This window comes from Suncus etruscus, chromosome 11 (assembly GCF_024139225.1).
Source record: "Suncus etruscus isolate mSunEtr1 chromosome 11, mSunEtr1.pri.cur, whole genome shotgun sequence".
NCBI lineage: Eukaryota > Metazoa > Chordata > Mammalia > Eulipotyphla > Soricidae > Suncus > Suncus etruscus.
This window is the reverse complement of record NC_064858.1, coordinates 64518723-64543575: the sequence shown is the minus strand read 5'-3', so window position 1 is coordinate 64543575 and position 24853 is coordinate 64518723.

Sequence of the window (24853 nt, the reverse complement as noted above, 5' to 3'; positions counted from 1 at the left end):
ACACCAAAAAACACCACCGGGAGAATAAATGATCCTGAGCAAAGTCTAGAGCTGATCCCATGACAGTATACTCCAAGAACAGAGAAACCCCATATTTCTTAGGCCAAGTGAATTCCTTTTCGAATGACCCCAATATTTACTGTGCCAGGGCAGGAGGGGAAAAAACAAAAATACAAAAAGCACAAAACCTTGGTTATTTATATATATATATATATATATATATATATATATATATATATATATATATATATATATATATATATACATACATATATTTTACCTTCATTTATTATTGTTATTATTATTTTTATTTACCTATCTATTTTGGTCGATTTCTCTGTTTGGGTGTGATTATTGAAATCGTTGTCCCCAATTATACTTATTTTTTTCTCTTCTTTTCTTTTCTTTCGTTATGTGCTATGCCATGTTTCTTATTTCAAGGCCATGGCGTGTGTTTGGTTTGTTTGTTTGTTTGTTTGTTTTGCTTTGTTTTTCATCTGCTTTTTTGTGGTGCTTATCGATATAGCTGGAGTCCTCACTGGATAATTGACACTTTTTTTGGTACTGGTGGAGTGTTTCACCTTCTTTCTCTCCTTCATCTCCCAAATCGATGATGAGAGCCTCTAGAAGGATTCCACCCATTTTGGGAGTATTAGACTCTTAACCCAGTTTATTTATCTTCTCTTTTTCCGGCAAAACCACGCAACTTGAACTAGCTAGTCCTGCCTACAATTAGAGGGGGAGATAAGGGAGGCATCAAGACCAAACAGGTGCAAGACTACTAAGTAGTGGGTTGGATACAGAGGGGACCACATATTCTAGCCACCCTGGGGGTGAGGGAAGAGGAAATGGGAGGTAGGACAAAAACGGAGGGGTAGGGAGGACAATTTGGTGATGGGAATCCCCCCTGATTTTATGTAAATATGTACCTAAAATGTTATTGTCAACAATATGTAAGACACTATGATCAAAATAAAAATTATATTTAAAAAAATTTAAAATAGGATATCAATAATAACACAATAATTGTGTTATCAACACAATTGACCTATCAACATTTGATAGATCAACCAGACTGAAATCCAAAAAAAAATATACTAGCACTGAAAAGAGAATTGGAGAAAAGAGGCCTAATATATCTATATAGGACATTCCATCCCAAGAACCTACATAAACATTTCTCCAGTGTACATGGGTCATTTTCCAAGATAGACCACAGTCTGACACATAAAACATACCTCCATAAAATTAAGAGGATAGAAATTTTGCAGGCTACCTTCAGTGACCACAAGGCTCTGAAATTAGATGTGAACTACAAAGGGACACAGAAGAAGAATGTTGACAACTGGAAATTAAACAGCCTACTACTGAACAACCAGTGGGTCCAAGATGAAATCATAGAAAAAAATCAAAACTTTCCTGGAAATAAATAACAATGAAGACACAAACTATCAGAATCTATGGGACATAGCATAAGCAGTACTCAGAGAAAAATTTATAGCTTTGCAAGCACATAATCAAGAAGGAAGAAGGGGCATACCAAAATAGCTTAATGACGCAGCTTATAAAATTAGAAAATGATTAACAAAAGGAAGCAAAAATAGGGAGACAGAAGGAAATAACAAAGCTGACAGCAAATCAATGTAGTAGAAACCCAAAAAACAATCTGAAATATCAAAGAAAGCAGAAGTTGGATTTTTAAAAAATAAACTCACAAAGAAAGAGAGAAACTTGATAACCCCTATTAGAAATGAAAAGGGGCAGATCACTACCAATATTGAAGAGATTCAACATGTAATAAGAAACTACTTTTAAAAAACTCTATGCCACTAAACATTAGAACCTGAAAGAACTGGATAAATTCTTGTACTCTTATAATCTTCCACAGATGAATAAGGAGATATGGCATATCTATACAAGTCCATCACTATTGAGGAAATTAAAATGGTAATCAAAAGTCTGCACAAAAACAAAAGCCCAGGCCCAATGGATTCACTAATGAATTCTTTCAAACCTTCCAAGAGGAACTACTACCAATATTGGCCAGGCTCTTCCATAAAATTGAAAAAATGGAAACAATTCCAAATAGCTTTTACGAAGAGAAAATCACCTTTCTACCAAAACCAAACAGAGATGCTGCGAAAAAAGAAAATTACAGACCAACATCCCAGATAAGCACATATGCAAAGATCCTCAACAAAATCCTGGCAAATAAGATACAATGCCTCATCAAGAAGATCATTCACTATGATAAAATATGTTTTATCTCAGGAATGCAAACATGATTTAACATTCGTAAATCTATCAACAAAATACACAATAGCAACAACAATGAAAATAAAAATCGCACGATAATATCAATAGATGCATAGAAAGCATTTGATAAAGTCCAACACTCATTCTTGATCAAAACTCTCAGCAAGATGGGAATGACATCAACCTTTCTTAATATAGTTAAGGCTATCTACCACAAGACAATGGCAAATATTATCCTAAATGATGAAAAACTAATAGCCTTTTCTCTAAATTCTGGTACAAACCAGATGCCCTCTCTCACCACGCCTATTCAACATAGTACTGGAAATCCTTGCTATAGTGGTCAGGCAAGAAAAAGATATCAAGGGAATCCAGATAAGAAAGGAAGAAGTCAAGCCTTCACTGTTTGCAGATGACATGATACTCTACTTAGAAAAATCTTAGAGACTCTACCAAAAAGTTTCTAGAAACAATAGATTTATGTAGCAAGTGGCAGGCTACAAAATTAACACACAGAAACCAATGGCCTTGTTTATACACAAATAATGATAGGAAAGAAATGGACATTAAGAAAACAACCTCATTCACATTAGTGTCAAACAAGCTCAAATATCTTGGGAGTCAACTTGACCGAATACTTGAAGGACATGTACAAAGCAAAAAATAGAACCCGGCTCCAAGAAATAAGAGGACACATGGAAATGGAAGCACATACCCTGTTCATGGATCAGCAGGATTATCATCATTAAAATGCAATAATCCCCAAAGCACTTTACAGACTTAATGCAATCCCTCTAAAGACACCCATGACATTCTTCAAGGAAGTGAATCAAACACTTCTGAAATTTATTTGGAACAATAAACACTCTTGAGTAGCTAAAGCAATCCTTGGAAAAAAAATATGGGAGGCATTACTTTCCCTAATTTTAAACTGTATTACAAAGCAATAGTTATCAAATCAGCATGGTATTGGAATAAAGACAGATCCTCATATCAGTGGAATAGGCTTGAGTACTCAGAGAATGTTCCCCAGAGATACAATCATCTAATTTTGAATAAAGAAGCAAGAAATCCTATGTGCAAGGAAAGCTTCTTGAGCAAGTGGTGTTAACATAACTGGTTAGCCACTTGTAAAAAAGAGGACTCAGACCCCCAGCTAACACTATGTACTAAGAAAAAAATCCATGTGGACTAAAGACCTTGATATCTGATATGAAGCCATAAGGTATATAGAACAACACATAGGTAAAACACTCAATGACATTGAGGCTAAAGGCATCTTCCAGGAGGAAACTTCACTCTCCAAACAAGTGGACACAGAGATAAACAGATGGAAATATATTAAGCTGAGAAGCTTCTGCAGCTCAAAGTAAATAGTGCCCAGGATACAAGAGCCACCCACTGAGTGGGAGAAACTATGCACTTAATACCATTCAGATAAGGGGCTATTAACCAAAATATATAAGGCACTGACATAACTTTACAAGAAAAAACATTTAATCCCATCAAAAAATGGTCTGAAGAAATGAACACTTTGTCAAAGAAGAAATACAAATGGCCAATAGGAACATGAAAAAATGCTCCACCTCATTAATCATCAGGGAGATGCAAGTCAAAACAACTATAAGGTACCTTCTCACACCACAGATTGGCACACATCACAAAGAACGAGAACAAGCAGTGCTGACAGGGATGTGGAGAGAAAGGAATTTTTATTCACTTCTGGTGGGAAAAGGGAGATGGAGGCTTTCTCCAAAAACTGAAAATTGTGCTCCCATTTGATCCAGCTATACTACTCCTAGGGATAAACCCTAGGAACACAAAAATACAATACAAAAATCCCTTCCTCACACCTATATTCATTGCAGCACTATTTACAATAGCCAGACTCTGGAAACAACCAAGATGCCCTTCAACAGATGAATGGCTAAAGAAACTGTGGTACATATACACAATGGAATAATGTGCAGCTGTCAGAATAGATGAAGTCATGAATTTTTTCTATACTTGGATGTACATGGAATCTAATACACCGAGTGAACTAAGCCAGAGGGAGAGAAATAGACGCAGAATAGTCTCACTCATCTATGGGCTTTAAGAAAAATTAAAGGCTTTCTTGCAATAATTTTCAGAGACAAAAGAGAGGAGGGCTGGAAGTTTCAGCTCACTACATGAAGCTCACCACGAAGAGTGATGAGTTCAGATAGAGAAATAACTACATCATAGCAATGTGAATGAATGAGGGAAATAGAAAGCCTGTCTAGAGTACAGGCGGGGAGTGGGGAGGGGAGGAGGGAGATTTGGGACATTGGTGATGGAATGTTGCACTTGTGAAGGGGGTGTTCTTTCCATGACTGAAACCCAATCACAATCATGTTTGTAATCAAGGTGTTTAAATAAAGATATTAAAAAAATATAGTCACAAGGAGCCAGAGGGGTGGCACAGGGCATAAGGCATCTGCCTTTTATGCACTATCTTAGGACAGACCACACAATTCAATCCCCCAGGCATCCCATATGGTCCCCCAAGCCAAGATCGATTTCTGAGCGCATAGGCAGGAGTAACCCCTGAGCGTCATAGGGTGTGACCCAAAATCAAAAAAAAAAAAAAGATGGAGTCACATAATGAAATGAAAATAAAATTAAATTAATGACCAGAATCAGGGGCTGGAAGCCTTCCAGAAAAGTTTTTCCAAAATAATTATCTCATTGGGGGGGTGGAATAAGATTATGATCATATTAAAAAGCCTCTGAGGATGATCTCTGGTTAACACATCTCTTCACAGACAGTCTAATAATGAGTGAGATACTTCGCAAAAGCAGGAATAAAATCAACAAACAAATGAACCCCCAAACAATTAAAAATTATGCCTGTCTGCATGTTATTAAACACACTAGCTTCCAACCTATATGCATTGACATCTAATGTTTAATAAAACACGTGTAATACCCAGAATGAAATAAAACAGTAGGATGTACCAACTAAATACAATTTAAAAAGTACATTCCTGGGGTCAGAGCGATAGAGCATTTGCCTTGCAAATAGCTGAGCCAGGACAGACCTGGGTTCAATTCTCAGCATCCCATATGGTCCCCCAAGCCAGGCACAATTTCTGAGCACATAGCCAGGAGTATCCCCTGAGAGTCACTGGGTGTGGCCCAAAAACCAAAAACCAAAAAGTAATTACTTTGCTCTTTGGTTTTTCAAACAGACATTAATAGATTAAATAATAATGGCATGTAGGAAGAGCTCAACAAAACTTTTAAATTGTTTTAATTGAAATATAAAATATGGACAACTATACATACATATAAAATATAAAACTTTTGTGTGGCATGTAGGAACTAAGTATCATGGAAGATACAGAAATATATTGTCATAGAATTTTGTTTTATGGATATGTGTAGTTATGATTATAAAAATCATTTGGAGGCTGTAGAGATAGTACAGGGGATAAGACACCTATCTTACATGTATCTAAGCCAGGTTAGCATTATTAATATAGTTAACCTTGAATACATAGACAGAAACAAATGCTGAGCAAGTTGGATGTGGCCCCAAAGCAAACAAATAAAATAAATCAGTTTTACATGTAGTTAAACACACTTAAATTATCTTGAATGAATTTTAAAAACATGCTATACATTTCATATTGGACATTCATTGTTAAAAATGTTAATAAATGTTTATGCTGCTATGAGTAAATTAAAATTTCATTACTAAAGAAATATATTATCAGTATTTTGTAGGATTATTCTTTCAAATAAACATATCTCCTTACTGCTAACTTCAAGTGAATTTCAATGTCATGCTTATGTATTCATGTATGTAAATCTATGTGTGCATATATGTGTGCAGAGTGAAAATATATGATAAAGGAATATATTCCAAACTGGTTTTAGTAGGCATGAGTTTCTTGACTTAATGACAAGTATTAGTTTGAAGAGAATACAGATTCTAAATATTCCATATAAAGCAAGATGAAATAGAATTTTTCTACATAGTTATAAACATCTAATTTATTTATTATTTCTACTAATTACTACAGCTCTGCCTCTAGTCTCATTAATCACAATCTGTCTCTATATGGCCACCTAGTAAAAAAAAACAACCCTTATTTGGTGAAGTCATTTCTTCAACCACTTCTATACCATTTAATATCTCAAGTCAAATTCAAATACTATATTGTAGTTGGGAAGATCTTCAGGCATTTGCTCTCACGTCTAACCTTTCCCATTTAATGTTCTGACTCAGAGCCAATTGTTCAATTCCTGGAAGCACTACCATACATTGTGTTTTATTCCATCCATACATTGTGTTTTAACTGAAATTTTCTGTGTTATCTTTGCCCCCCCCCCCCAATTTTCCTCATCATCTTTTTTGTCTAAAGATCTTTTGAGGGGTTTTTGTTTGTTTGTTGTTTTTTTTCCTTTGCTTTTGGGCCTCACCTAGTGATGCTCAGGGGTTACTCCTGGCTATGGACTCAGAAATCGCTCCTGGCTTGGGGACCATATGGAACGCCAGGGTATCAAACCAAATTTCATCCTAGGTTAGCGAGAGCGAGGCAAACACCCTACCGCTTGCACTACTGCTCCGGCCCCAGATCTTTTGAGCTTTAACCTAAATATCATTTAAGCCCTAAGGCTTTGTTCACCCATTGCTGGTTTTAGTGATTTTGCTCGAAGTCCCTTATCATCTCTACTTCTTGAGTTATAGCACGGTACATTAATCTCTTATTGTCTTTAAGAACCTACTAGCCTGTAACTTTTCACAAAAAATAGGAATAATCCCCATTTGTTCACAGCACCTGGAAGATAATAGAAGAAAGACACTTGTATAGAAGTCTTCCAAGCAAGAACAATATCACAGAACTTAGGAACTGAATTTGCCTATTTATTAACTCTTAAAGGTGTGATCTTTTGGAGAATGCTTCCAAAGTCATAAGGTTATGAAAAATCATTGTCGAAACATATATGAGTGAAAAGCTTTTAAAAATAAAATTTTGTATTCAGTTCCAGATAAATATTAAATATTTAAACTTACATTAAATGCACTCTTTTCAAAATACCTGCTAGTGTGAAATACTACAACATTATTTTCTCTAATTCTTATTTCATGAATAAAAACTTCCATAAAAATACAGTAAATTTTGTTTTACTTGGTAAGTGGTAGATAAGCTAATGAGTACTATGTTTACAAATGAGTAAAGTATTTCTACTGATGAGTAGAAATAGTCTTTATTAGCTTGTGTACCACCACATACTCAGATAAAACTTTGGTAGAATATAGTTCTTGAAAAGAATGGCATGTATTGTGATTTAGTGATTTAACATCGAATGTATTTTCAATCAAAATAATAAGGAAAATAAAAAGGTTTCTGAAGCTTAGTTATTGACAAGTCAATTGTTTTAGGGTACAGAGCAGAACAAATAGACTTGAGATACAATTGCCAAGATGACTTACTAAATTGCTGGTTAAATTGACATTGTTTTCATTGTTTAAAATTTTAAAATTTTAATAGTTTAAAATGTGAATTAAAATTTAGCTTCTCAGTTTAAAACTAAATACATTATAGGAATACATTTTTAGTGAAGAAACATTTTCAGAACACAATTGCAACAGAGTTTGAAACATAGAATCTGCTTCTAAATACTTAGAAAATCTTACAAAAGTCTAAGTAACTTGAATTTGTTTTCCTAGATGCACACAATTCAAAGAGATCATTTTAGTGGAAGTCTTGTTGTCTATAGTGCTAAGTTTACATGCCCTTTCCTAAACATTCTGGCTAGGCTAAAAGGTTGTTTGCCTTTACCTTGTTTCAGCAGTCTGCGTCTCCCCCACCTCCCCACTCAACAGTGTTCCAAATGAATATTTATCTTCCTCCCTCATGACTTCTCTTTGCTTCTATCCTTAGTCACTTTCAATTTTCTAATCTTGTTTTTTTTTATGTTATTATTTAACTCTGACAGCCTACTACTGACTCCATAGAATTCCCTTTTATTTCCTTACAACTAATAATTATTTCTCCTTTGCCTTCCTTTTCTCCAGAGTCATGGCAGGAAGAAGAGGACATTCATGAAATGCATGAACGCAGTCATTTGTATCCTTTTCTGTCTCTCTTTACTTGTGTGGTGGACACACACACACACACACACACACACACACACACACACACACACACACACACACTGGTTCTTTACTCATAAAGACAAGTGTAATTATTGTGTCTGTTATTGATCATGACAATCATAGAGTAACCCCCCCTTTTTCCTTCTAACCTGACTGATTAACTCAGTCAAAACATCAAACTGGTTGATCCTACTAGACAGCATCCCTCTGGCTTCTTTCTTATGACATGCTAGGGGCCCCTGACTTTTGTACATTTCTAGTTATGACATTTTCTTTGAAATCCACTGCTACTGTTTTTTAAGAAAGATATCTGCGAAGTATCCAACTTTCCAGCCCCCCAGTTGGAAGTCATAGCTCTCTTCTGAAGGTTTCTTGTTGCTACACTTTGATCAAACCTCAATGATTTCAAGAATTACAGAGAGTGCAAAATGCATGAGTTTTCTTTGTTAATCTGAGCTTTCTTTAGAGAAAGTAGGAGGTATATAAGGATATAAATATCCTTAGTAGTTCAGAGTGTTCCTTTTATTTTATTTGGGCCTACAAATGGATGAATACTTAATTTTAAATTTCAAAATTAGAAATATGATTTATCATTGGTCAAGTATATTATAAACAAATTGTTACTGGCAATATGTTACTTGATTTTCAAGAGAAATAATTCCTATAGAAATAACTTGATAGTGATTATATTAGATCATCCTTAACAAATATGGGGAATAGTGAATCTTTGCCTATTAACTACACAATTTTATAGAGGCACAGAACAAAATTAAATATAGGATAATTCATTTGTTTATTTATGGAGAGCATTTTTTCATTGGATTAAGACAATATATGTTTTTACAGACGGACATGCTTTGAAGCTTTGACTTCGATTGAAGTTTATGTAACTTTTAATTGGTAACATGTGCTCTGTGTATGTCTATGTATATAAATTTGTACCCAGTATACCTATGGGTATAGATAGAAAAATGATACAAATCCTCCTTATCTGTTTATACATGCTTCCACTTTACAGCTTCGAAATCTTACTAAATCCTTCTAATACTTTCACAAATAAAAACCAGGTAAATTTTATTTATACATCTGTAAGTCATTACATGAATTAAATACAAAGAAAAGCAGACCAAGAGAAAAAAAAGAGGTGTGTATGAATGTATTTGTGCAGAAGCATTCTTATTGCCATACCTTTATCAGGGAACACAAAATATGTGAACAGTTTTGTTTATATCTTATCTATATCTATATCTATATCTATATATATATATATATATATATGTGTATGAATGTATTTGTGCAGAAGCATTCTTATTGCCATACCTTTATCAGGGAACACAAAATATGTGAACAGTTTTGTTTATATCTTATCTATATTCATTTTTATATTATCTGGTGATTAAAAGTTATTGTGTCTATGTTATTTTATAAATTAATGTATTATTTATGTCACCAAATAAAATAACTATTAAAATTTAGAATGCTAATACCCATGTTGACGACTACATTAATTTTAACATTTGTTTTAATATCACAAGTGTTAGTGGTTAGAAATATAAATACAAATAAATAATTTCATACTGAGTTAAAAATACTTTTGCTCTCCAAAATACAATTATAAAATTTAAATATTTAATTACTTTCAATTTCTTAGATTTTTTGTTCGTAGGACAAATATTTGAGATGTCTGTTTACTTTAAAGTGAATAGAATATCCAAATGATTTAATTTTTTGTTAGTTAAATGTTTTTTCAGTGCAATTATTTTATATTAAAAACAAAATTGCAAAAACAACTTTGTATACAACTTGCAAAACATAAAAACCAAACATTCTTCTAGAGAAACATACTAAATAGCTAAAATATACTTTATATAAATGTTTATTAAAGAAGTAATTCTTAGATATATTTAATTCTGAATAAGTTTTCTTGTCAATGAATTCATGTTGTATTTTTTTATATAAACCTCTAGCATAATCTGATTGTTAGAAAAATTGTGATTACCAAACACTAAAATAGAAAATACTTTTCCTTGACTATGGATGCATAAATTATTTTGGTTTATAAATATGGACATTTAAGTTTTAGTAAATTAGCTAAAAGTTGTCAGAATTGAGTATAGTAATATACTCAGAATTGTCAGAATATAGTATAACTAAAGGTTTTGCTGAAAAGTACATAGAAGAATGTCTTTTTAAAATGAAATATTTAGGCATTAACCTGAAATAAATTAATAGCTATCATTTTAATTCTGATAGCAATTAATGGATATGAAATACTAGATGTCATGAGAAAAGTAATTGCATATTTATTTTCTGAAATTTTATTGTGAAGACAGATGGAAATCCTAGTTATATATTTCATATTAATGAATATGCTCTTTTAATTTTTTTCAAAAGAAATGATCTAATTAGAAAAAATGTAAGCAAGTAAGTCTTTGATAAAAAAAAATTATCAATAGAATAACCACCTTTTAAAAATGGGTTTCTTTTCTCTCTTTTTTATGTTTTTGTTTTTTGTTTTTTGGTCACAACCTGCAGTGCTCAGGGGTTACTCCTGGCTCTATGCTCAGAAATCGCTCCTGGCAGGCTCAGGGGACCATATGGGATGCCGGGATTTGAACCACTGACCTTCTGCATGCAAGGCAAATGACTTACCTCCATGCTATCTTTCTGGCCCCAAAATGGGTTTCAATAATCACAAAACTTGTGAGCCAGAATAGGGCTACAACTCATTCAAAGAAAATACAAAACATTGATTAATATTTTCAGTCTACTTGCTCACTATAGACTCAATATTTTGTCTTGATGAAAGATATACATATCTATGTATGTTCATGTATATGACATATAAAATTATTTTATTATGGGGTAAAAAAAGAATGGAATTGCTCATTCTTATCTCAAAATTTCACTCTTCTGGTGAGAAAAAAAAAACAATGAAAAAAAAAACTACTTAGTGAAAAGAACAAACTAGGTTATTTCCTTTTAAAAATATTCCCTTTCGGGCCCGGAGAGATAGCACAGCAGTGTTTGCCTTGCAAGCAGCCGATCAAGGACCTAAGGTGGTTGGTTCGAATCTCAGTGTCCCATATGGTCCCCCGGGCCTGCCAGGAGCTATTTCTGAGCAGACAGCCAGGAGTAACCCCTGAGCACCGCTGGGTGTGGCCCAAAAACCAAAAACCAAAAAAAAAAAATCCCTTTCAACAGTGACCCTTTGATTTAGTATGAGGCAAAGAATGAATAGTTTCATATTTTTTTAATCTATTGAATGCTTAAAAGGATGCTTAATTATCCTTATTTTAAACAGGCTTTTTCTTACTTACTTTAGATGACTTCTTTCTAAAATTCCTCTCATGATCTACCAACATTTTCTTTTTTACCTTAGGAAGGTAGATTGAGAATTTCTGATTCAAGGCTGACAAGATACAAGGGAAAACTAAGGAAGAAGGAAAATGGGAGAGATTTTCCTTAGGACATTGACTAATAAGTCAAATGTGTAGTACAGATATTTTTCTTTACATTTATTCTTATTATCACTTTCCTTTACTAAAGATCACATGTCACATACAATATATATAAAAAGAAAAACACAATTGAATTTATGGAGAAATAATGCAGTATTTGGAATATATATATATATGTATATATATGTGTGTGTGTATATATATATATATATATATATATATATATATATATATTGGTTTTGGGGTCACAACTGGCAGCGCTCAGGGGTTACTCCTGGTTCTATGCTCAGAAATCGCTCCTAGAAGGCTCAGAGGACCATATGGGATGCTGGGATTTGAACCACTGACCCTCTGCATCAAGGCAAACGCCCCACCTCCATGCTATCTCTCCGGTCCCCAAATATTATTTTTCATGACTACTTAAAAAAAGACTATGACAGTGTTTATATATTATCATCTAATAAGATGTCATCTTTTTTGGGGGGGGGCACACCTGGTGATGCTCAAGGGATACTCTTGGCTATGCACTCAGAAATTGCTTCTAGCTTGGAGGAAATATGGGACTCTAGGGGATCAAACCACTGTCCATCCTAGGCTAGCATGTGCAAGGCAGACGCCTTATGCCTTGCGCCACCACTCCTACCCCATAAAATATCATCTTGAATTGATTAATTACTGTTTCCTTTGTTTTTTTTTAAGTTGGGAATGTAATAGAATTTGTTTTAATTGTGATTGGCATATAGAGAGTATTTGGTTGAATACATTACATTATATTATAATACACTCTAATATACAGTAGTATTGCTTACTAAAATATATTCATAATTGGATGTTAAGAATTTAATAGTTTTTCTTCAAATTTAAAATTAAATAATTTTAGTAGTGGTTTTAAGATGTCAAATAACTCCCAGAAACACATTGCAATGAATTCTGTATTCTGAGTTATTACTTAAAACATAAGACATTTCATATAATAGAAAATAATGTGATTATGTTTATATTGGTATCAATCAGATGTAGCATACTCTATAGATTCTTTACTTTGCCTTCATCCTCTTTATCTATTGGTTCTCCTCTTTGCCCTTCAATTATTTTTCTCTCTCTTCAAAGATTGTAGTTGTGGGGTTTGACAGTACATGTTGGTCTTTTCATCCATACAGACAAGAGTCAATTGCTATCAATGCACTTTGATTAGGAAGAGAGAGCCTGTCTACAATACTAGACTGGGAAATTACTAAAACACTGTCCTGTTCAACCAGTGGTAGCTATTCTTATTAAGATATATTTTTCCTTTCTCTTATCCACTGCTGGTGGGAATGCCATCTAGTCCAACCTTTTTACGAAAAGCAATATGGAGATTTCTCCAAAAATGGAAATTGAGCTCCCATTTGATCCAGCTATACCATTCCTAGGGATAAACCCTAGGAACACAAAAGTACAATACAAAAATTTCTTCCTCACACCTATATTCATTGCAGCACTATTTACAATAGCCAGACTCTGGAAACCACCAAGATGCCATTCAACAGATGAATGGCTAAAATAACAGTGGTACATATACACAATGGAATAATATGCAACTGTCAGAAAAGATGAAATTTTCCTATACCTGGATGTACATATAACCTATTATGCTGAGTGAACTAAGCCAGAGGGAGAGAGATAGAAGCAGAATAGTCTCACTCATCTATTCTCACTCATCTATGGGTTTTAAGAAAAATGAAAGACATTCTTGCAATAATTTTCAGAGACAAAAGAGAAGAGGGTTGGAAGTTTCAGCTCATTACATGAAACTCACCACAAAGAGTGATGAGTGCAGTTAGAGAAATAACTACATTGAGGACTATCCTAACAATGTGATTGAATGAGGGAAGTAGAAAGCCTGTCTAGAGTACAGGTGGGGTGTGGTGGAGAGGAGGGACATTTGGGACATTGGTGATGGAATGTTGCACTTGTAATGGGGGGTGTTCTTTACATGACTGAAACTCAATCAAAATCATGTTTGTAATCAAGGTGTTTAAATAAAGATATTAATTAAAAAAGATTTATTTTTCCTTGAATATTGAATATTTCAGACTTGTCATTATGTGTTGTATCAAATCAGAAGTTTTTATTATATGCACTATATATATATAAAATTGAACATTTTGCTAAACTGTTGATAAAATATATGGAATATAAATATTTTGTGTTTCCACATGACTTTGTACATTAATGGTAGGCTAGATAATAAACAGTCATTTTGAAGATTATTTTTGAAGGCGACGTTATAGAATTATAAACATTTTCATCATCTCTTGAAGTATTACTTAATTCAAGTATGGGAATGATGCTCTGTTTAATGTCTAAATTTCCTCCAATTGTATCCTCAATTTATGTCTAGATGCAGTCTTTGTGATAGAATATCACATCTCTCAGTCTGGTCAAGGTTTTCCCAAAAATAACTTAAAGAAAATACATGAAAGGAAAAACCCACAATATAATATTTTAGGAAGACTCAGACTTGGTCTGGATATGTTTAGATTTCTTCCAAATTTTGGCTCAGCTTTAAGCTTTATTGGATGGCTATTCAGAACTGGGAATTTATCCTCTTTTTTTTTTCTTTCAATTTGGCTAATATAATTTGTTGAAACATTCTTTGTTTATTTCTTTTTGCTTAACATTTTTCCACACAGCGGACATAATGAATTTTTGTTTATCATGGGCCGTGCTGCCTGAATTATGGTATGGAATCTGGATTTGGTTTCTTTGGAAAGGTATTTTATTGCTTTTTTTAGGGGATTTATGTTGCTTCTGGTATTCTCTTAGACATATGTGTTTCTGAAGTTGGTTGCTTAGAAAGAATTATATCGAAGGAAAATGAATTAGTTTCTGGTAGTAATTTGCCACAAAATTTTATCAAACTTTATTTCTTGGTATAGATTTTATTCTATTACGGTTCCAAAATATATTTTTATTTTAATTGAACAATGTATGTATGATTTTTATAAATGAATCACTGAACTGAAATTCTATTTGTGTCATTTGCCCTGCAATTTTTAATGTTGATTGAAATATAGTCACCTTTAAAAGAACTAGGTTATCAAATTTCTTTTATAAAAACATGAGTAATATACTATAGTTTGAAAAGAAAGATTATTTGTAGCTGAAGAAATGATATCAACTTTTGAGATGCCTAATTTTAAATAAATATTTTGTAAAACTAAATTAAAAACACTTTGCAATTTTTTGGTTTATGCATTATTGCACTATATAATAATGAATTGAAATAAATGGCCAGTGAGATAGTACAATGGATTGGGCACTTGCTTGAAAAATGCCAACTCTGGTTCACTGTCTAGAATCAGATACGGTCCCTGGACCCTTCCAGGAGTACCCCCTGAGTACAGAATGTGGAGTAATCTCCTAGCACTTCTGGTGCAAACTAACAAATATTGGTGAAATAATCATTTAAATATATTGTGTATCATAGAGCATTACATTTGAAACTAGACTTATTCCATTTGGAATTGCAAATGGGTCAGTAATTTAGTAAGCTGCCAATTCCATGCCAAGTCCTGAGTTCATTGTAAAATTAAGAAAGATAAAGTTGGCCACTAAAGGGACAGTACAAGTGCACAGATGCTTACCTTGAACACAGGAGAACAGAGGTCCCCCAAACATCACCTGGATTTATACTTCAGCATGGAACCAGAAACAACCCTTGAACACAATAAAAAATAGATAAATAAAATAAAAGAAAGAAAAAAAGGAAGAGAAAGAAAATGAGGGAGGAAGAGAGGAAGAAAGAAAGAAAAAGAAAGAAGGAAGGAATAAAGAAGGAAAAAGAAAAGAAAGAAATAAGAATGGAAGAAAGAAAAAAGAAAAAAATGTTTAATTTTTTCTTTATTTAAATATCTTGATTACAAATATGATTGTGATTAGGTTTCAGTCATGTAAAGAACACCTCTTTCACCAGTGCAACATTCCCACCACCAATGTCCCAAATCTCCCTCCATTCCACCCCACCCCCACCTGTACTCCAGACAGGCTTTCCAGTTCCCTCATTCATTCACATGATTATGGTAGTTCTTTGTGTAGTTATTTCTATAACTGCACTCATCAAACGTTGTGCTGAGCTTCATAAAGTGAGTGGAAAGTTCCAGCCCTCCTCTCATTGTCTCTGAGGATAATAGCAAAAATGACTTTTAATTTTCTTAAAACCCATAGATGAGTGAGACATTCTGCATCTCTCTCTCACTCTGACTTATTTCACTCAGCATGACAGATTCCATGTACATCAATGTATAGGAAAATGTCATGACTTCATCTCTCCTGAAGGCTGCATAATATTCCATTGTGTATATGTACCACAGTTTCTTTAGCCATTCATCTGTTGAAGGGTATCTTGGTTGTTTCCAGAGCCTGGCTATTGTGAATAGTGCTGCAATAAATATAGGTGTGAGGAAGCGGGTTTTGTGTTGTATTCTTGTGTTCTTAGGGTATATCCCTAGGAGTGGGATAGCTGGTTCGAATGGGAGCTCAATTTCCAGATTTTGGAGGAAACTCCATTTTGCTTTCCATAGAGGTTGGACTAGACGGCATTCTCATCTGCCAGCACTGATTGTTTTCATTCTTTGTGATGTATGTCAATCTCTGTGGTGTGTGACGATATCTCATGTTGTTTTGATTTGCATCTCCCTGATGATTAGCGACTATGAGCATTTTATCATATACCTTTTGGCTATTTTTATTTTGTTTATCAAAGTGTCTGTTCATTTTTTTCCCTATTTTTTGATGGGATTAGATGTATTTTTCTTGTAAAGTTCTGTCAGTGCACTGTATATTTGGGATATTAGCCCCTTATCTGATGGGTATTGGTTGAATAGTTTCTCCCACTCGGTGGGTAGCTCTTGTATCCTGGGCATTATTTATTTTGAGGTGCAGAAGCTTCTCAGCTTAATGTATTCTCATCTGTTGATTTCTGCTTCCACTTTTTTGGAAAGTGTATTTTCCTCCTTGAAGATGCCTTTAGTCTCAATGTCATGGAGTGTTTTACCGGTGTGTTGTTCTATATACCTTATGGTATCAGGTCTGATATCAAGGTCTTTAATCCATTTGGATTTTACCTTCGTACATGGTGTTAACTGGGTGGTCTATGTTAGCTTTTTTGCAAGTGGCTAACCAGTTCTGCCAGCACCACTTGTTGAAGAGGTTTTCCCTGCTCCACTTAGGATTTCTTGCTTCTTTGTCAAAAATTAGATGATTATATGTCTGGGGAGCATTGTCTGAGAACTGAAGCCTATTCCACTGATCTGAGGGCCTGTCGTTATTCCAATACCATGCTGTTTTGATAACTATTGATTTGTAGTACAGTTTAAAGTTGGGGAAAGTAATGCCTCCCATTTTCCTTTTACCTGGGAGTGCTTTAGTTATTCGAGGGTGTTTATTGTTCCAGATAAACTTCATAAGTGTTTGATCCACTTCTTTGAAGAATGTCATGGGTATTTTTAAGGGGATTGCATTAAATCTGTATAATGCTTTGGGGAGTATTGCCATTTTAATGATGTTAATCCTGCCAATCCATGAGCAGGGTATTTGTTTCCATTTCCATGTGTCCTCTCTTATTTCTTGGAGCAGGGCTTTATAGTTTTCTTTTTATAGGTCCTTCACATCTTTGATCAAGTTGACTACAAGGTATTTGAGTTTGTGTGGCACTAATGTGAATGGGATTGCCTTCTTGACGTCCATCTCTTCCCTATCATCATTGGTATATAAAAAGGCCATTGATCTCTGTGTGTTAATTTTGTAGCCTGCCACCTTGCTATATGAGTCTATTTTTTCTAAAAACTTTTTGGTAGAGTCTTTAGGGTTTTCTAAGTAGAGTATCATGTCATCTGCAAACAATGAGAGCTTGACTTCTTCCTTTCCTATCTGGATTCCCTTTATATCTTCTACTTGCCTGATCACTAGAGCAAACACTTTCAGTACTACGTTGAAGAGGAGTGATGAGAGCAGACAGCCTTGTCTTGTGCCAGAATTTAGAGGAAAGGCTTTTAGGTTTTCTCCATTGAGGATATTATTTGCCCTTGACTTGTGGAATATGGTTTCAACTAGATTGAGAAAGATTCCTTTCATTCCCATCTTGCTGAGAGTTTTGATCAAGAATGAGTGTTGGACCTTATCAAATGCTTTTTTGCATCTATTGATATGATCATTTGATTTTTATTTTTCTTGTTGTTGATGCTTTGTATTATGTTGATAGACTTATGGATATTAAACCATCCTTGCATTCCGGGGATGAAACCTACTTGGTCATAGTGTATGATCTTCTTGATGATGCATTAGATCCTATTTGACAGAATTTTTTGAAGATCTTTGCATCTGCATTCATCAGGGATATTAGTCTGTAATTTTCTTTTTTGGCAGCATCTCTGCCTGGTTTTGGTATCAAGGTGATGTTGGCTTTATAGAAGCTGTTTGGGAGTGTTCCCGTTTTTTCAGTTTCACAGAAGAGCCTGGCTAGGATTGGTAGTAGCTCCTCTTGAAAGGCTTGAAAGAATTCATTAGGAAATACATCTGAGCCTGGGCTTTCTTTAGGCATATGTTTGATTACAGTTTCAATTTCAGTAGTGATGGGGGTGTTTAGATATGCTACATTCTTCTTACTTAACTGTGGAAGGTTATAAGTGTCCAAGAATTTTTTCCATTTCTTCTAGGTTCTCATGTTTAGTAGCATAATGTTTCTCAAAGTAGTCTCTGATTACCCTTTGGATTTCTGCAATATATGTCGTGATCTCCCCCTTTTTATTTCTAATATGGGTTATTATGTTTCTCTCTCTCTCTTTCTTTGTGAGTTTTGCCAATGGTCTATCAATCTTGTTTATTTTTTCAAAGAACCAACTTCTGCTTTCGTTGATCTTTCGAATTGTTTTTTGGTTTTCCACTTCATTGATTGCTCTCAGCTTTGTCTCCTTATTTTTGATTCCTTTTGTTGCTCATTTTTTTAATTTTATGAGCTGCATCATTAAGTTATTCAGGTATGCCCCTTCTTCATTCCTGATGTGTGCTTATAGAGCTATAAATTTGCCTCTCAGGACTGTTTTTGCTGTGTCCCATAGATTCTGGCATCTTGCATCTTTATTATTATTTGTTTCCAGGAAAGATTTGATTTTCTTTTCGATTTTTTTCTCGGACCCACTGGTTGTTCAGTAGCAGGATGTTTCATTTCCAATTGTTAAAGTTTTTTCTTTGTGTGCCTTTGTAGTTCACATCTAATTTCAGAGCCTTGTGGTCAGCAAAGATAGCCTGCAAGATTTCTATTCTCTTGATTTTATGGAGGTATGTTTTATGTGCCAGCATGTAGTCTATCCTGGAGAATGACCCATGTACATTGGAGCAGAATGTGTATCTACGTTTTTTAGAATGGAGTGTCCTATATATATCTACCAATCCTCTTTTCAGGGCTAGTATGTTTTTGTTGGGTCAGTCTGGTTGACCTATCAATTGTTGATAGGGCATGTTGAGGTCTCCCACAATTATTGTGTTGTTATTGATGTCTTCTTTCAGATTTGTCAGTAACTGTATTAGTATTTTTCTGGTCTCTCATTAGGAGCAATAAGTTTAATAGTCTGATTTCTTCCTGTTGCATATATCCCTTGATTAGTACATAGTGTCCATCTTTGTCCCTTACCACCTTTCTGAGTATAAAGTTGGTGTCATCAGATATTAATATTGCTACCCCAGCTTTTTTGAGGGTGTTGTTTGATTGGATGATTTTCCTCCAGATTTTGATTTTGAGTCTATGTTTGTTCTGGCTATTCAGGTGTGTTTCTTGTAGGCAGCAGAAGATTGGATTCATCTTTTTGACCCATTTTGCCACTCTGTGTCTTTTAATTGGTAAATTTAGTCCATTGACATTGAGGGAGATGATTGTCATAGGATTTAATGTCATCTTTGTAGATAAGTTTGCTGTGTTTGTTGTTCTCTGTCAGTTTTTCCTTTAAGGCTGGTTTTTTATCTGTGAAGTTTCTGAACTGTTGTTTATCCATGAAGCTATGTATTCTTCCTTCAAATCTGAACATGAGTCTGGCTGGGTGCAGAATTCTCAGTGAGGCATTCATTTCATTCAGTCTTGTCACAATATCCCACCACTGTCTTCTGGCTTTGAGAGTTTCTTGTGACATGTCTGCTGTAAGTATTAGGGATGCTCCTTTGAATGTAATTTCCCTTTTTGATCTTGCTGCTTTCAGTATTCTATCTCTATCTTTGGGATTTGTCATTGTAATGAGGAAGTGTCTTGGGGTGTTTTCCTTTGGGACTCTTTTACCTGGTACTCTTCGCGTATCAGGATTTGATTGCATGTAGTCTTTAACTCTGGGAGTATCTCTTTGATGATGTCTTTGGCAGTTGATTTTTCCTGGGTCTCTGGGACTCCAAAGATTCTTATGTTGTTTCTGTTGAGTTTATCAGAGACTTCTATTTTCATCTGTTCGCATTCCTTGAGTACTTGTTCCATTGCCTGATCATTTGTCTTATGGTTCTTTTCCAATTTCTTCTGCTGTGTTGAGTTTTTCTGCATCTCATCTAGTACTCTGATTCTCTCCTCAGCTGCTGTTACCCTGCTGGCGAGACCATCCGTTGAGGTTTTCAGTTGAGCTACCTTGTTTTTCAGGTCTGTTATTTCAGTTTGGAGTTTTCTAATTTCTGTCTTTGTGTTCTGTTCAGATAGATCTATGCTTTCTTTGAGTTCTACAAACATCTTCCATATTGCTATTTTAAGTTCCTTATCCAAGAGGTTAATCAGATATTTGGAATCTGTTAGGTCTTCCGAGCTATCATCTTTATTCTCTGTGCATCATGTTTGCCTGCGAGGTTTCCCCATTATCACACTTGTAGTGTGGTTTTTCCTGCGTGTTGTGGTGGGGTTCATTGGTTAGAAAGAGTGCACAGCCGCTCCGCTTCGCTTTGTGGCCGCACTCTTCTGCTGCCTCTAGTTGACAGATTTTTGGGGGTGCACTCTCTAGGCCTCTGAGGAGACCTCCAGGTATTCAAGGAACACCAAGAAAGAAAATTTTTATGAGAGGGATGAATTCATGGGGAAGGAAGGAAGCAAGGAAGGAAAGAAAGTAGGGAGGGAGAGATGGAAGATAGAAGAATGAAAGAAAAAGTCCATAAAAGAAAGAAAATGAGATAGAAGAAAAGAAAGAAAAGAAAGAAAACGCGAAAGATGAAAATAAGAAAGAAAAACAAAGAAAGAAAGAAAAAAGAAAAAGAAATAAGGAAGAAATAAAAAAGGAAAGAAGAAAAGAAAGAAAGGAAGAAAGAAGAATGAAAGAAAACAGAACGAGAAAAAATTGAAAGAAAAAGAAATAAGAAAGAAGAAAGAAAAAAGAAAGAAAAGAAGAAAGAAAGAAGAAAAGAAAGAAAGAAGGAATAAAGAAAAAAGAAAGAGAAAGAAAGAAGGAAAGAAAGAAAGAGAGAGAAAGAAAAGAAAGAAAGAAAGAAAGAGAGAGAAAGGAAAGAAAGAAAGAAAGAAAGAAAGAAAGAAAGAAAGAAAGAAAGAAAGAAAGAAAGAAAGAAAGAAAGAAAGAAAGAAAGAAAGAAAGAAAGAAAGAAAAAGAAAGAAAGAAAGGAAAATAGGAAGGAAGGAAGAAAAAGAATGATAGAAAAAAGAAAAACAAAGTACTGGAGCAGTAATTCAGTGTGTAGGACATATTCTTTTCATGCAGCCATTCTGAGTTTGATTCCTGGCATCCCATTTGGTTCCTGAGCCCAACTGTGTGATTCCTGAGTGCAGAAACAGAAGTTAGCTCTGAGCACTGGCAGGTTTGTCCTCAAAGAAACATACAAAAAAGCTAGAGCTGAAAGATTACAATGCAAAGTGATCTAAAGAACATACAATACCTAGAGTTCTTCAGAAGAGATCCTAGGCTTAATAAACAGTAACTAGCTTTATTTTAGAATAATGCTACTAGTATCAATGAGTATATCTTGAAAGATATTTTGCATTAAAATATAAATAGCTACATGTTTTCTGTATAAATATATACACTTTGCCTTTAATGATTGGGAAACAAAATATATAACATTAAAGTGCTCTTTCATATGACAATACTGATAGGATCTTGTGTCAAAAAGTGGTATTTCTCTGATGCTAATATTTTATAGACTTTAATATATTTTATAGACTTTAGAATGAAACAATTTAGATCAAAGAATTTGAAAAGAATTTTAATAGAGAAAAAAAGTATAGTTTGAAAAATAGGACTCAGGATAAATGGAATGAAATACACAGTCATCTTTTTCCTTTGGTTTCCTTGGGCTAAGATTTGTTGTTGAGCTCAATAGTCGAAAACTCAGTCTTTTAGACCAAGTTGCTTTTTTATTTAGGTCATCACTTACAACTTTTGGTATATTTGAACAAGTTGTCTTTCTTCTTGCTTCTATTTCTTTGTGTAATTTTGTCAACATTGGCCAAGAAATAATATTTATTCTGTAGATATTTTTTATGATTCCATATCTTCACACATATAAATTGCACTGACAATAGTTGTAATTATCTATGAAAATAATTTATGGAAGGACAATTTCTGTACTTACGTTTTTTTGGTAGTTTTGCTTTGGAGCCACACCTAGCAATGCCCAAGGGATTATTCTTGACTATGCATTCAGGAATTACTTCTGACAATGTTGTGGTACCATACGAGATTCTGGGAATTGAATGTAGGTCTGCAGAGTGCAAGTCAAGTGCCCTAACCGCTGTACTATCTCTTCATCCCTTATTTTTATTTTTAGATACAAAATAACAAAAAGGTGGGGCCGGGAACGGTGGTGCAGCAGTGGGGCGTTTGCTTTGCAAGCGGCTGACCCAGAACGAACCTGGGTTCAATCCTCAGGCGTCCCATGTGGACAGTCCCCCAAGCCAAGGGCAATTTCGATTGCATAGCCAGGACTAACCCCTGAGCATCACCAGGTGAGGCCCAAAAACCAAAAATAAAATAAAATAAATAAGCCCCTCCCCCCAGAAAAAAACAAGATAACAAAAAGATACAAAAGTTAGAAAAGTTGTGGGGCATTTTTATGATGTAAATGACAATGACATTCCTGTATAATATATAAATCTAATTTTATATCACTCTCTTTCATGGATCAGCAAAAATAAACAAAAATTAGTATTAACAGACATACATTAATTAAATATTCTTATTTGCAACTAACTATATTTTTAAAATATAACAACATCAAAAATGTTCTCTTATGTTCAATATTTTTCTTTTTAAGTGCATTTTTTGCTAAATGCATGATATTTAATTGATGATAATAAATGATACCTTTATCAAATTTTAAATTTATAAGACTGATAATTAAAATTCATTTTTGTAAAGTATTTGGTGTAAAAATACAATGATGGAACTGAAGTAATAGCACAGTGGTAGGGCATTTACCTTGCACACCGCCGACCTGGGATGGATTGGGTTCAGTCCCCAACATCCCATATAGTCCCCCGAGCCTGCCTGAAGTGTTTTCTGTGAGAAGAGCCAGAATGTGATCAGATAAATAATTTGATCTCATCATATTTGAAAACATTGATCTTAGGCATTCATCAAAATTATCTTAGTGTGAATGCTTACACACACACACACACACACACACACACACACACATAAATCAATATTAGCAAGTTTACTTTGTTGTAATAAGCATCCCAAATGTAGTGACCCAAAATGGTAGAAATCCAAATATAGGAATATAGAAATCCAAAAATTTTGTAATAAGAAACACAAATATAAAACATTCCCATTTTCAAAAATACAAAATATGTACACTTTCAAAGTCAGCAATCCAGAAATGTTTTCTTTTCAAATCTGCTTCAATTCTCTCTACATTTCTGAAACTAATACTATTGTGGTCTCTCCAAAGAATTTTTATGATTATATTGAGTCCACATATATGATCTAAACTAATCTCACTTGAGTGTCTTTAACCTGGTTGCCATTACAGTCTCCTTTACTCTATAAAACCTATCTAACATGTAGTTTCAGAATAGAGGGGCAGTTCATGTTTCTCTCTCCTATTTTACTAAAGACTCTATTGGTCATCTTCAAAGAGAATTTTTTCTCAGACATAATTACAACCGAGTTTACGTTATTTGTCTCTACATTATTTCTTTTTTTTTTTTTTTGTATTTTGCTCCTCAGTTGTGAATTAAGTCATCTCATTTATCAAGGTAAGAATCTGAGTATCACTTTATTACCCTTAAAGTATAATAAATATTATAAAACAATCATTTTTATCTCTTCAACTAGGAACATCTAGGTTGAAATTGTGTTTTCTCCATACTCTATTAATAGGGTATTGTGTTCTACATCTTATCTTTTATATCCCATCCCACAAATATACTTCTTTTCCAAGAAAACTATTCATTTACTTGTCTTTAGTATTTCACTTTCTGTAACATCATCTTTACAATCTTTAAACTACAGCAGGCAGGCCACATGCAGCCCACTGAAGACATTTATTCGTCCTGCTGGGTGTTTTTTTCCCACTGCCTGTCCTGCTTAGAAGCCAACTCATCCTGGGCCCTCAGTGTACACGTGTGGAATGTGCACCCTATACTCTCCTACTCCCCTCCTTCTCTCTATCTCTGACTCATCTTCTAATGGTGTAAGAGCCACTATTGTTCACAGTTTTTTTTTTCCCTCACCTCTTTTTGCTGTGGACTGTTGCTTACTACCAGATTCATTTTCTGGGAAGACCCCAGCTTGAGGACATTTCCTGATATGTGACTGCTAGCAGCCAGTTTTTAGACTCCACAAGGCCATATTGTAGGCTGAAGTTGTGCTCTGGCTTTTATCCACCCCCCACCACAAGACTATTTCAAAAGACTTAAAGGGAATATGTATATATCCTTTAAATATTTCTTTTTTTTATTTAAACAACTTTATTACATAGATGATTGTGTTTGGGTTTCAGTCATGTAAAGAACACCACCCATCACCAGTGCAACATTCCCATCACCAATGTC